At 39.1% G+C, this 13,787-nt stretch overlaps 1 protein-coding gene across 1 annotated transcript in view; it reads right to left on the bottom strand.

Annotated features, from left to right (window-relative positions):
- Positions 1-13,787, bottom strand: part of LOC109425375 (serine/threonine-protein phosphatase 2A 56 kDa regulatory subunit alpha isoform) — a 62,239-nt gene that overhangs the window by 15,278 nt on the left and 33,174 nt on the right. The window lies entirely within an intron of this gene.

Here is a 13,787-nt window from a genome sequence, read left to right on the forward strand (position 1 = left end):
CACCGTATCGGGTGACCATCATCGGATTGTTTGCATTGTTGTCATTGTACGATTTCTGAATCCGGTTCGTTATGATGTGCGGTGTCTGCGAGGTGCCATATCAGATGCGCGTTTGTTTATTGGCTATATAAACAGCTGCCGGGTTAAAGTCTCATTTACCACCTTCACAGGCTGTGTGTGCGACTACAGAGACGCTCGAAAGTCATAAGACGAATGAGATTTTTTGCTCTTACCTACACAGCTCATGAGCCTCTGTACGAATTTGCCATGTCCTGCTCACTCCCACAGAAAATTTGAAAACAGCGCGCACAGTAAAAGTCGCATTTGACTTTTACTGTGCGAACTGTTTTCAAATTTTCTGTGGGAGTGAGCAGTACGCCAGATTCTTGCAGAGGCTCATATCGGCTATGTTTCATTTTTTACTAGCACTACCGGCAAACCTGGTAAAAAATTTTCCCGGGATTTCTTTCGGAAATTCCTCCCGATATTCCCAAAGAGATTTCCACTGATATTGTTTCAGGGATTCCTCCAGAATTCTTTTAGAGATTCCACCCGTGTTATTTCATTGATTTCTTCCGGAAATACTTTAAGAATTCCTCCCGGGATTTCTTTACAAATGTCTTTAGGGTTTCCATCAAGAATTCCTCACGGAATTGCTTCAAACATTCCTGGTATGTCTTAACTGATTTCTTTCCCGATTCTTTTCGATTCTTTTTTTCGACATTCGTTCGTTATTTTTTTCCATTATTCATTCAGAGGTTCTTTTCGGCACTCATTCAGTCATTCCTCCCGGGAATCATTCAGAATTTCCATCTAAACTTCTTGAAAATTCTGGAATTTCTTTCTGTTTTTTTTTACGGACTATTTCGGAGATTGCTTCATGGATTATTCCAAGTTTTTTCCTGGGTTTCCTCTCGCGATTCCTTCCGACATTCCTTCTGGGATTCTTCTGAATTTCCTCACGGGATCCTTTATTATTTTCCAGGAGATATGCGAATCTTTCAGAGAGTACTCCAAGATTCATTTAGGAGTTCCTTCCAAAATTCCATCAAAAAAATTTCTGTGTCTTCTCCCGGGATTTCTCTCGGAATTCCTTCATTGATCTTTCCCGGGGGGATTTCATTAGGTTTTTCTTTTATTTCTTCAGAGATTTTCTACTCCATTCCTGCAATGATTCTCGTCGAATTTCCTTTAGGGATTTGAGGACTCCTCCCGACATTCTTTCAAAGAATCTTTCTAAGATTCTCGGTATTCCTTCCTAGATTTCAAGGACTTCTCTTGAGGTTTTTTCAAGAATTGCTTCCGGTATTTCTTCAAGTTTTTCAAGATTCTTTCAAGGATTCCTCCCCTGATTCTTTCCGATATTTCTAATGGAATTTGTTCAGGGATTGAAAATGGATTACTTCAGGTAATATTCCCGGAGTTCCTGCAAAGATTACTCCATGATAGGGAGAAGGAAATTTTTCGACGAGCCATTAGGCACAGACAAGCAGACGTAACACTCTTCAAAACGGCTTGGCACATGCATTTAACGATCAATTCAAATTTCATTTAATTTGCGCGATCCTTCCACCAGATGCGCTAGTGTTCGAGCGCTTTGACGCTTGCCAGTGTATACGTTGCTGAATGATGCAAACAAAAATTACAGGCGATTTGTGTAGTGGTGTGCGTGATAGACAAACGTCAATTCGAAATCCATCATGGCCGACAGTGTCTCGCGCGGTTCTACCAACAGGTGGTAGTGTGCTCATGAAAAAGACACCGGGCAAACGTTTTTGATGAATTTCCTCTAAGAGTTTCGTCTGTTTGTCTGTGTATTAGGTATGCGAAAATATGCTTCAAAGGATAAGAGAACGTTAAAAATTGATAAAAATGCACTGCTATTTATGAATACTCAGATACTCTTAGCATGGTCACCCGGGCGTTAACGGGTTAATTTGATAAGTAACGAGAACTTCTCGGATTTCAGTTTATACATTCACTTCAAGGACTACTATCGCTCCGCTTCGCGAGATTATCTTATTTAGATAATTCACGGTACAGTTATATCAGCTGTTTCCATCTAAAGATGTTCAATTTTTCACTTTATGCAGTTTTGTCGCTGGAAAATCCAGTTTCTGTTTCATTTGGTTTTGGTGCGCAGACGATTATAACTATTATTGGTCAAACATGTTTTTTTCAAATAGCATAAACCAAAGGTTGTTCCGAAATAATTTTGTAACACTTTCATATCCCATTCTTAGTCCTGGTAGAAAAGAAAGCTTGCGATGATTGCTATCTATGACCAGGCCATCGCGTGCAGCAAAAGTGGATAAACTTCAATGCTAAGGAGTTATGCTACCCATGAGAAGATGGTAGTATTCTGCCCCTACTACACATGTTCCGTCAATGCTACTGGTCCAGATCTACCACATCCTCCCATCGACCAATGCTAACCTGTTGAACATGACAGACAATGCGGATGATGGAATAAAGATCATCGTCAATCCCCAAAAATCTTTAGTTACTAATAAAGTATCCGAAAACAATATGGATAGATTCTACAGGAACCGAGGGTGCTCCGTAAGGACGCTGTTATAGTTATGTACGCGTGAGGGTGTGCGTGCATGTGTGCGAACATGCAAAGCAGAATATCAGCAACAACAAATGCTTTGAATTTCCATAATTCTGAATAAAGAGAACACCGAGCCCACTTCCTATAAACGTTCGAAAGAGTCCAAATCTGCTATAAAGGACCCCAAACAAAAACAGGCACATTTAGATTCGAGTGACCTTGCGCCTTAGGAAAACGATTCTTTGCATCTCTCAACCCTCTCAGTAAGGATTCAGCTGGTATCAGTTACAGTAATTATGCCAGAAGGTGAAAGTCTGGACAAAACCAACTCACCACAGCTCAGCTAGACCTTCTCCAAGAAACATTGCTGCTCAGAGTAGTTCAACAGCGAAACGAGCCGATAAAACCCAAAATCAACAACCACATCGACGAGTTCAGCTATATGATTCTAATCTGCAAGATTAAGAGAGAGCAGTGCTGATTGACTGAAGAGAATAACCCCATCCATGAAACCTCTGGGAAGGAGTAGAGCTGACAGTAAAGAACGCATACCACATCCAGACATGATCGAAGCATTCTTCCTACAAAATTCTAGCTATGACGACGATTAAGGACCGCATTAAGGCACAGAAAAAACAAAATAAGCAAAAAAAAATTAACTAATTGGCATACAATACGATTCATTTTAAAACATATTAATGACGAATGGATCTACACAGTAGAGAGTGCGTCGATTGAAAAGTTGTAGACGCCCAAATACACCCTCAACTACCGATTTGGTGATTAAGAATCAAAGGTATCCAACAAGAGTAAAGGAAGCGCAAAAGAACAAGTTAAATTACCCAAACGACATCCTGATGATATACATTACAATATCCAAAATCAACCATTCGTCCTTCGAAACAAAAGCAACCACAAAAAATGGCGACAAAAGTTCTAATAGTGAACCTCACAGTATGCTAAGTGTACCACGAGTTTGCTTTGTCTTAAATTCGCTGAAATAATTTAACTGTATGGCCCTTATTCAAGAAGCGTGGGGAAACAAATCCAGAAAACATTCCACTCTTGTTACTGGTAAAAGGTTTGTTACATAAATAACTCAGCGAAACCAAATTTATTTATTGGTCTTTCTCAAAAACAAACTTACGCGTCTGTGATAGATTTGGTATTGCTAAATCTGAAATTGGGCTCAGATTGGTTCCATCATGTCAGTTTTGAGATATACAGGGGATGGCCAAAATGTTTGGGATAGGCAACTTTTTTTTTCTCTCACAAAAAAAGTTCAACATGCTATAACTTTTCATAGAGTGCATCAAAAAATCTCAAATTTTGACTGTTTGTCAACCTATTATATGTGCATCATTGGTACAAATTTGGGCTCGATTGAATAGTTTTTCGCGAAGTTAGAACCGTTCGGGTAAAACACTATTTTTAGACAAATCATTTTTGAGCTGTCATATCTCGGAAACCAGTGAACCGAATTGAATAAAATTTTGAACGTACACTAACAACATACAAATGCTTCACAAACTATTAAAGTATAGACACTTTTTGAACGTTGAAAAAAATTATCATGGATTGACACTTTTTGAATTTTTCTCGAAAAAATATAATTTTTTTACGTCAATGTCAATAAATTTTAGTGTTGATGTCCAAAGATTTTCCATTATCCATTATTCCAAGTTATCGTTAATCAGATATATTAGAGCCTATTTAGATTAAAGGAAGAACACATTTAGTAATTTTTGTGTGGTATTGTAAATTTGACTTATTTTCCTCTATATGGGTAAAAATTTCAACCCGGTATAACTTAATTTTTCGTAAGAAAATATTACATTGTATTACGTTGTATTAAGTATCAATATATTGTTGATAAACGATAAAAAATTCATTCAATTCGGTTCACTGGTTTTCGAGATATTACAGCTCAAAAATGAGATGTCTAAAAAATAGTGTTTTACCCTAACGATTCTAACTTCGCGAAAAACTATTCAATCGAGCCCAATTTTGTACCAATGATGCACATATAACAGGTTGATAAACAGTCGAAATTTGAGATTTTTTGATTTACTCTATGAAAAGTTACAGCATGTTGCATTTCTTTGTGGGAGAAAAAAAGTAGCCTATCCCAAACATTTTGGCTATCCCCTGTACCTCAATTTATATGGCAAAATAAGCGATTTCGTGCTCTTTTGACTGCCTCATAGATGGCATGGAAATGATATTTTGAAGGAAACGATGAGTAGATTGGTCGATTAGCATTAGCATACGCTTCAAGCAAGTCGCACAAATTCACACTACGAATTGTAAGTGGTACAGTCTCAGACCGCTGTTACAAGAATTGCCTTTTTTCCGTCCGTAACCAAAGCATAGAAATATGGGGCTAATCACTGACTCAAGAAAAGATCGACGCAGTTATCTAACGGTGGAAAGCTGTCCTGGCCACGTCCTTGTGACAGCTGAGGGATGGATAAGGAAGATTAGTTGAACACCTAAGACAGGCATGTAAAGACCTCAACGTCCTCTCAGGTCTAGGTAACATGGGAGTTTTGGTGTTGTTAGTGGAAGGGTGAAGTCCAAAGGATACGTTTGGTCAACGTTTAGGCACCAATACGATATACTGGCACAAAATCACCAAATTTTACGAGTTCCAGTACTCTCGGGACGAAACTGTTGACTTTCATTTTCGTATCCCGGACTTCCAGCAGCAATATCACAAACAAATACACGGTAATTTCAAATGAAGACGAACACCGGCACCCCAAATGGGAATAAGACAGATCTTCCCATTCATTTATTTAGTTAACATCAAATTCATGATAATACTGAATCAACAATTTGCCGCCATAATACTCGATTTGCAGCTGCAGTTCTCCATCCTCGGTCACGCCCAACACTCGCCAGATCACGCTCCACCTGGCCCGCCCATCGTGCTCTCTGCGCTCCACGTTTTCTTGTACCAACCGGATGGTTAGCAAACACCAACTTTGCAAGGTTGTTGTCCGGCATTCTTGCAACATGCCCTGCCCACCGTATCCTTCCGGCTTTGGCCACTTTCTGGATACTGGGTTCGCCGTAAAGTGCAGTGAGCTCGTGGTTCATCCTTCTCCGCCACACACCGTTCTCCTGCACGCCACCGAAGATCGTCCTTAGCACCTGTCGCTAAAAACTCCGAGTGCTTGCAGGTCCTCCTCGAGCATCGTCCATGTATCGTGTCCGTAGAGAACCACCGGTCTTATTAACGTCTTGTACATGGTACATTTGGTGCGGGGGTGAATCTTTTTTGACCGCATTTTCTTCTGGAGCCCATAGTAGGCACGACTTCCACTGATGATGCGACTTCGTATTTCACGGCTCACGTTATCGTCAGCCGTTAGCAGGGAACCGAGGTAGACGAATTCATCTACCACCTCAAAAGTATCCCCGTCTATCGTAACATTGCTGCCAAGGCTTGTCCTATCTCGCTCAATCCCACCTACCAGCATGCACTTTGTCTTAGCCGCATTCACCACCAGTCCGACCTTTGCTGCTTCACGTTTAAGCTTAGTTTCTTGTTGCCAAGTAGAGCGCTCAAGTAAAATTCCACCTTTTTCAGCAAGTAATTTTGACAACTGATCCGTTAAATCATCAGGTAAGAAAAACATGTTGAACACCGAAGATCAACAAACAACGCGGAACAAAGAAAACGCGTGACAGCTTCGAAACGGAACAATGAGTAATTTGGTCGAATAATATCTAACTTAACGATTCATGCAAAATATTGAACGATTTTCATGGAAATCCATCGCCCAGTTCACACTACCATCACCTGGTGGAAAAGTTGCACGAATCACTGTGTTGTGCAATATCGTCAACAGAAGGCGCTAGTGTGAAACGTCAAACGCATAGAAAAACGATGCGCGCGCCTCTGGTTGTGAAATCAACAACTATTAAAATTTAAAATGATCGTTAAAAGCGTGGTCGATGGAAATTTCGCAAGTGTTACGTCTGTTTGTCTGTGGTTTTATGATCGCAAATTTTAAAGCGTGCAAGGAAAGAATGCAGTTTTCCTTCAATCATTCTTTTTTACTGGTTATTTAATGAAAAATCAAAAACCAAAAAGTGGGGAAATGCTTCCAGTTTCGCCTTAAGATACTGTTGCATACTGACTCAGAAAGTTACGGTACACGCTCAGAAAACCGTTCTGATAAACGTGAACAAACAAACGCAAATATGAGAACAAGCAAATATACACCGTGATCTGGAACTAGTTCCAGCTGTCAATATAGGCGTTCTAGAAAACGTGAAATCTAGTTCACGGTGTACATTTCTTATTGTTGTTATCGTTGCTATGCATAGTTCCCGTTCGTTCCCGTTGCCGTGATTGGGAGTTCACGTATATCGGAACGGTTTTTTTTGCGTGTAGGGTAATTGATCCGATCATGGAGGAGTTAAGCACTGGGTTCATGTTTAAACCACAATTGTATCGCCCCAAGCAAACTTTTTACATGGACTGAATTGAAAATGATAAAATCCATCCTTAATCTACGGGAAAATAACGAAATATTGCCACATTGATGTTGTTATGAGCATTTTATTCGTTTTTATCTAAATGTGTTCCTAATGTTGCGGTACTTGCTCCTAATGTTGCGGTATTTGTTCCTATTGTTGCGGTATCCCATTGAAATCATATGGGATACCGCAACATTAGGAACACTACCGCAACAATAGGAACACAGCAGCAAACATATTAAGGAATTTTTTTTTTAAATAAGTTTTTGGGCAAATCTGAAGCAAACAAATGGTGCAATCCTAGAATTTAAGCACCATACATCTATTAAAAATACCTGTTGGTAAAATTTCAGTTGAAAAAGTGCTCAATTGCCATTACCGCAGCATCAACTACTTCCACAACGATGGGAACAATTACCCTAGAAGGTTGGGAAATATTCAATTGATTAGTCAGTCTTCAAGCTAAGAATTTGCCTATGTCGTGTTCTAGTTACACGATTTATTGTGTTGTTGTCCATGCATTTCTTCTTTTAGCAAGTTAGTTATCATATGGTCAAGGTTTTTTTAGTTTTTGTTTCATGTTGCTCAATATATGTAATGTCGTGTCATGTTATCCATTATTCTAAGTGATGTCAGATGGATATGTTTGTTATTCTAATTTTTGCGATCCGCGTTTTTATAATGATAGTTCTATATGATGAAAAATCGTCTTGCGTCCACGAGAATTATAAAAAAACGTATTCAACAACTGCGTGGACAGCATTAGCAGTTTTAACAACTTTTCAACTGTAAAACTAGTAAGAACAGCCAAAAAATCATTTTTTTTGCTAGGTTTCTAGCTGCACTCTGAATAGAGTTGAAACCTCTACACTAGACCCGAAGATAGAAAAGAGTACGTAATCTTTCAGAAGCAGTTTACCATCCGTACGCAGAAAATGATATCCATTAAGACACTGTTGCAAAATGACTCAAAAAGTTACGGTAGAAGATTGGAAAGTATTCAATTGGTCAGTCAGTCAGGATTTGCCTATGTAGTGTTATTGTCACACGGTTTGTATTTGTCTTCTTGTTTGGTTTTGCAATAAGGTTCAATATGTTTTCCTCCTCGTTAAGTCAGTTGTAGTATGTTTGTTTTTTATCGAATCAGTCGAACCTCGTGTGTTAAAATGTAGTCGATCCTGTGTCAAATTGTTTTTTTTTTTTATTTCGCTAATCGTTTTCTACTTTTCTGTGTTCATCTCTTGTGTCCTTAAATTGTAATTGGTCCAAAACCCACCGAAACATGTAACTGAACTTCTGATATTTTTTTCTGTTGGTGTCATAATACCATCTAAGATAATCAAAAATACGCCAAGTTGGTCAGCCAAATTTTAAAATAATAAAGATTGCTTGTTAACTATTATGTATTCTTCCCTCTATAAATACTATGAAAAATATTCAAATTCTTTAAATTGTCCTATCGGTCCTACCTAGATAAACCATGTCATTTTCTCAAGCGTAGCCTAGAAATGTCAACCTAGTCATACACAAGTAACGTAGATCAGTTAATAAAAAGCAGTCAGTTTTTGTCCATAATGTCACGTCGAACGCATTGACGTCAACAATGCGTTTAAGTGTTCGCACGTTAGCTTCGAATCTATCAGCACAATTAAATGCTGCAAATCTCCTTCCCACTATTAATTCTTCGGTCGATTTTAATTGTTTTATTTAAAGAAAATATTACCAACTAACATTGTAAAATTCATAAATTACTAATCAAAACCAACCGAGAAACGTGGGAAATAGAGCCCAAATAACATTTTGAAGTCAGCTGGCTGTAAAAGGTTCCAAAACCTGTCACAAATCCTATAATACTTTTATTAGGATTTGTAACGATCATCAAAACCTTCTCAAATCCAACTGACTTGGAATTATTGCTTGGGAATAGACTCTAATGAGCCCCGGCGGTTCCTCCATGTTTATCGAGCATGTCTGATGCATATGATCAGCCATACTCCATCTGCAGCAGCCGGCTCGTGATGAACCGTTGGAGGCGCATTAAAGTGTAAAGTGTTAAAAAGGTGATATCTGATATGTTTCACTAAAGAACACTACATTACAATAATTAAAATGAAACTCCTTCACTTTAATACCGTCAACTCCTGCGAACTTGGCCAGGGCAAAAAATCAATAGGTTCAACTTCAATAAATATTATAACAGTAAGTACTGATCAGTGGCAATGAGTTCGATGATCATAAAAAATATTAAAACGCAACCAGGAAAACATTTGCACACCAACTTTTTAACGTCACTGTACCCAACCTGCTGTTTTATTTGTCAGCACGTTAGCGCCTCCACTAATGACACTGATGATTTAAAATGGTAACAATCACCGCTCAGCCAAACAGCCAGTCCTGTTCCGTTCCTCGACATTGTTGGCTCGGGTAAACATCGGGAAACATGCAGCTGTGCCATTGCATTGTGGGTGTCCGACAACAAAGAATACGGTCGAAAACCATGAACGGACGATGAAACAAGAGTTGCAGACTGCAAACCGGGCAAGACTGCAAGAAAAGACACACATCCTCAAAAAAAAAACGCTGGTTTATTGAGTAACATAAACCAGTGAACCGAATTGAATGAAATTTTGAACGTACACTAACAACATACAAATGCTTCACAAACTATTAAAGTATAGACACTTTTTGAACGTTGAAAAAAATTATCATGGATTGACACTTTTTGAATTTTTCTCGAAAAAATATAATTTTTTTACGTCAATGTCAATAAATTTTAGTGTTGATGTCCAAAGATTTTCCATTATCCATTATTCCAAGTTATCGTTAATCAGATATATTAGAGCCTATTTAGATTAAAGGAAGAACACATTTAGTAATTTTTGTGTGGTATTGTAAATTTGACTTATTTTCCTCTATATGGGTAAAAATTTCAACCCGGTATAACTTAATTTTTCGTAAGAAAATATTACATTGTATTACGTTGTATTAAGTATCAATATATTGTTGATAAACGATAAAAAATTCATTCAATTCGGTTCACTGGTTTTCGAGATATTACAGCTCAAAAATGAGATGTCTAAAAAATAGTGTTTTACCCTAACGATTCTAACTTCGCGAAAAACTATTCAATCGAGCCCAATTTTGTACCAATGATGCACATATAACAGGTTGATAAACAGTCGAAATTTGAGATTTTTTGATTTACTCTATGAAAAGTTACAGCATGTTGCATTTCTTTGTGGGAGAAAAAAAGTAGCCTATCCCAAACATTTTGGCTATCCCCTGTACCTCAATTTATATGGCAAAATAAGCGATTTCGTGCTCTTTTGACTGCCTCATAGATGGCATGGAAATGATATTTTGAAGGAAACGATGAGTAGATTGGTCGATTAGCATTAGCATACGCTTCAAGCAAGTCGCACAAATTCACACTACGAATTGTTGGTGGTACAGCCTCAGACCGCTGTTACAAGAATTGCCTTTTTTCCGTCCGTAACCAAAGCATAGAAATATGGGGCTAATCATTGACTCAAGAAAAGATCGACGCAATTATCTAACGGTGGAAGGCTGTCCTGGCCACGTCCTTGTGACAGCTGAGGGATGGATAAGGAAGATTAGTTGAACACCTAGGACAGGTATGTAAAGACCTCAACGTCCTCTCAGGTTTAGGTTACATGGGAGTTTTGGTGTTGTTAGCGGAAGGGCGAAGTCCAAAGGATACGTTTGGTCAACGTTTAGGCACTAATACGATATACTGGCACAAACTCACGAGTTCCAGTACTCTCGGGACGAAACTGTTGACTTTCATTTTCGTATCCCGGACTTCCAGCAGCAATATCACAAACAAATACACGGTAATTTCAAATGAAGACGAACACCGGCACCCCAAATGGGAATAAGACAGATGCTCCCATTCATTTATTAAGTTAACATCAAATTCATGATAATACTGAATCAACAATTTGCCGCCATAATACTCGATTTGCAGCTGCAGTTCTCCATCCTCGGTCACGTCCAACACTCGCCAGATCACGCTCCACCTGGTCCACCCATCGTGCTCTCTGCGCTCCACGTTTTCTTGTACCAACCGGATGGTTAGCAAACACCAATTTTGCAGGGTTGTTGTCCGGCATTTTTGCAACATGCCCTGCCCACCGTATCCTTCCGGCTTTGGCCACTTTCTGGATACTGGGCTCGCCGTAAAGTGCAGTGAGCTCGTGGTTCATCCTTCTCCGCCACACACCGTTCTCCTGCACGCCACCGAAGATCGTCCTTAGCACCCGTCGCTTAAAAACTCCGAGTGCTTGCAGGTCCTCCTCGAGCATCGTCCATGTATCGTGTCCGTAGAGAACCACCGGTCTTATTAACGTCTTGTACATGGTACATTTGGTGCGGGGGTGAATCTTTTTTGACCGCATTTTCTTCTGGAGCCCATAGTAGGCACGACTTCCAGTGATGATGCGACTTCCTATTTCACGGCTCACATTATCGTCAGCCGTTAGCAGGGAACCGAGGTAGACGAATTCATCTACCACCTCAAAAGTATCCCCGTCTATCGTAACATTGCTGCCAAGGCTTGTCCTATCTCGCTCAATCCCACCTACCAGCATGCAATTTGTCTTAGCCGCATTCACCACCAGTCCGACCTTTGCTGCTTCACGTTTAAGGCGGGTGTACAGTTCTGCCACCGTTCCAAATGTTCTAGCAATAATAGCCATGTCATTCGCAAAACAGACAAATTGGCCGGATTCCGTGAAGATCGTACCCCGGCTGTTGAGCCTGGCTCGTTGCATAACACCTTCCAGCAGGGCGATGTTGATCCTCCCAACAATCGCGAATTACTCTACTCAACACTACCACGTGATCCGTTAAATCATCAGGTAAGAAAAACATGTTGAACACCGAAGATCAACAAACAACGCGGAACAAAGAAAACGCGTGACAGCTTCGAAACGGAACAATGAGTAAATTGGTCGAATAATATCTAACTTAACGATTCATGCAAAATATTGAACGATTTTCATGGAAATCCATCGCCCAGTTCACACTACCATCACCTGGTGGAAAAGTTGCACTAATCACTGTGTTGTGCAATATCGTTAACAGAAGGCGCTAGTGTGAAACGTCAAACGCATAGAAAAACGATGCGCGCGCCTCTGGTTGTGAGAGCCACAACTATGAAAATTTAAAATGATCGTTAAAAGCGTGGTCGATGGAAATTTCGCAAGTGATACGTCTGTTTGTCTGTGGTTTTATGATCGCAAATTTTAAAGCGTGCAAGGAAAGAATGCAGTTTTCCTTCAATAATTCTTTTTTGCTGGTTATTTAATAAAAAATCAAAAACCAAAAAGTGAGAAAATGCTTCCATTTTCGCCTTAAGACAGTGTTGCATACTGACTCAGAAAGTTACGGTAGGGTAATTGATCCGATCATGGAGGAGTTAAGCACTGGGTTCATGTTTAAACCACAATTGTATCGCTCTAAGCAAACTTTTTACATGGACTGAATTGAAGATGATAAAATCCATCCTTAATCTACGGGAAAATAACGAAATATTGCCACATTGATGTTGTTATGAGCATTTTATTCGTTTTTATCTCAAAGAACATTGTGTTCCTAATGTTGCGGTATTTGTTCCAATTGTCGCGGTAACCCATTGAAATCATATAAGATACCGCAACATTAGAAACACTACCGCAACAATAGGAACACAGCAGCAAACACATTAAGGAATTTTTTTTTTTTTTTTATAAGTTTTTGGGCAAATCTGAAGCAAACAAATGGTGCAATCCCATAATTTAAGCACCATACAACTATTAAAAATACCTTTTGGTAAAATTTCAGTCGAAAAAGTGCTCAATTGCCATTACCGCAACATTAGGTACTACCACAACGATGGGAACAATTACCCTAGAAGGTTGGAAAATGTTCAATTGATCAGTCAGTCTTCAAGCTAAGAATTTGCCTATGTCGTGTTCTAGTTACACGATTTATTGTGTTGTTGTCCATGCATTTCTTCTTTTAGCAAGTTAGTTATCGTATGGTCAAAGTTTTTTTTTAGTTTCTTGTTTCATGTTGCTCAATATATGTAATGTCGTGTCATGTTATCCATTATTCTAAGTGATGTCAGATGGATATGTTTGTTATTCTAATTTTTGCTATCCGCGTTTTTATATTGATAGTTACATATGATGAAAAATCGTCTTGCGTCCACGAGAATTATAAAAAAACGTATTCAACAACTGCGTGGACAGCATTAGCAGTGTTAACAACTTTTCAACTGTAAAACTAGTAAGAACAGCCAAACAATCAATAGGTTCAACTTCAATAAATATTATAACAGTAAGTACTGATCAGTGGCAATGAGTTCGATGATCATAAAAAATATTAAAACGCAATCAGGAAAACATTTGCACATCAACTTTTTAACGGCACTGTACCCAACCTGCTGTTTTATTTGTCAGCACGTTAGCGCCTCCACTAATGACACTGATGATTTAAAATGGCAACAATCACCGCTCAGCCGAACAGCCAGTCCTGTTCCGTTCCTCGACATTGTTGGCTCGGGTAAACATCGGGAAACATGCAGCTGGGTGCCATTGCATTGTGGGTGTCCGACAACAAAGAATACGGTCGAAAACCATGGACGGACGTTGAAACAAGAGTTGCAGACTGCAAGCCGGGCAAGACTGCAAGAAAAGACACACATCCTCAAAAAAAAAACGCTATTCAAATGTATATT

This window comes from Aedes albopictus, chromosome 1 (genome assembly GCF_035046485.1).
Source record: "Aedes albopictus strain Foshan chromosome 1, AalbF5, whole genome shotgun sequence".
In the NCBI taxonomy this organism is placed as follows: domain Eukaryota; kingdom Metazoa; phylum Arthropoda; class Insecta; order Diptera; family Culicidae; genus Aedes; species Aedes albopictus.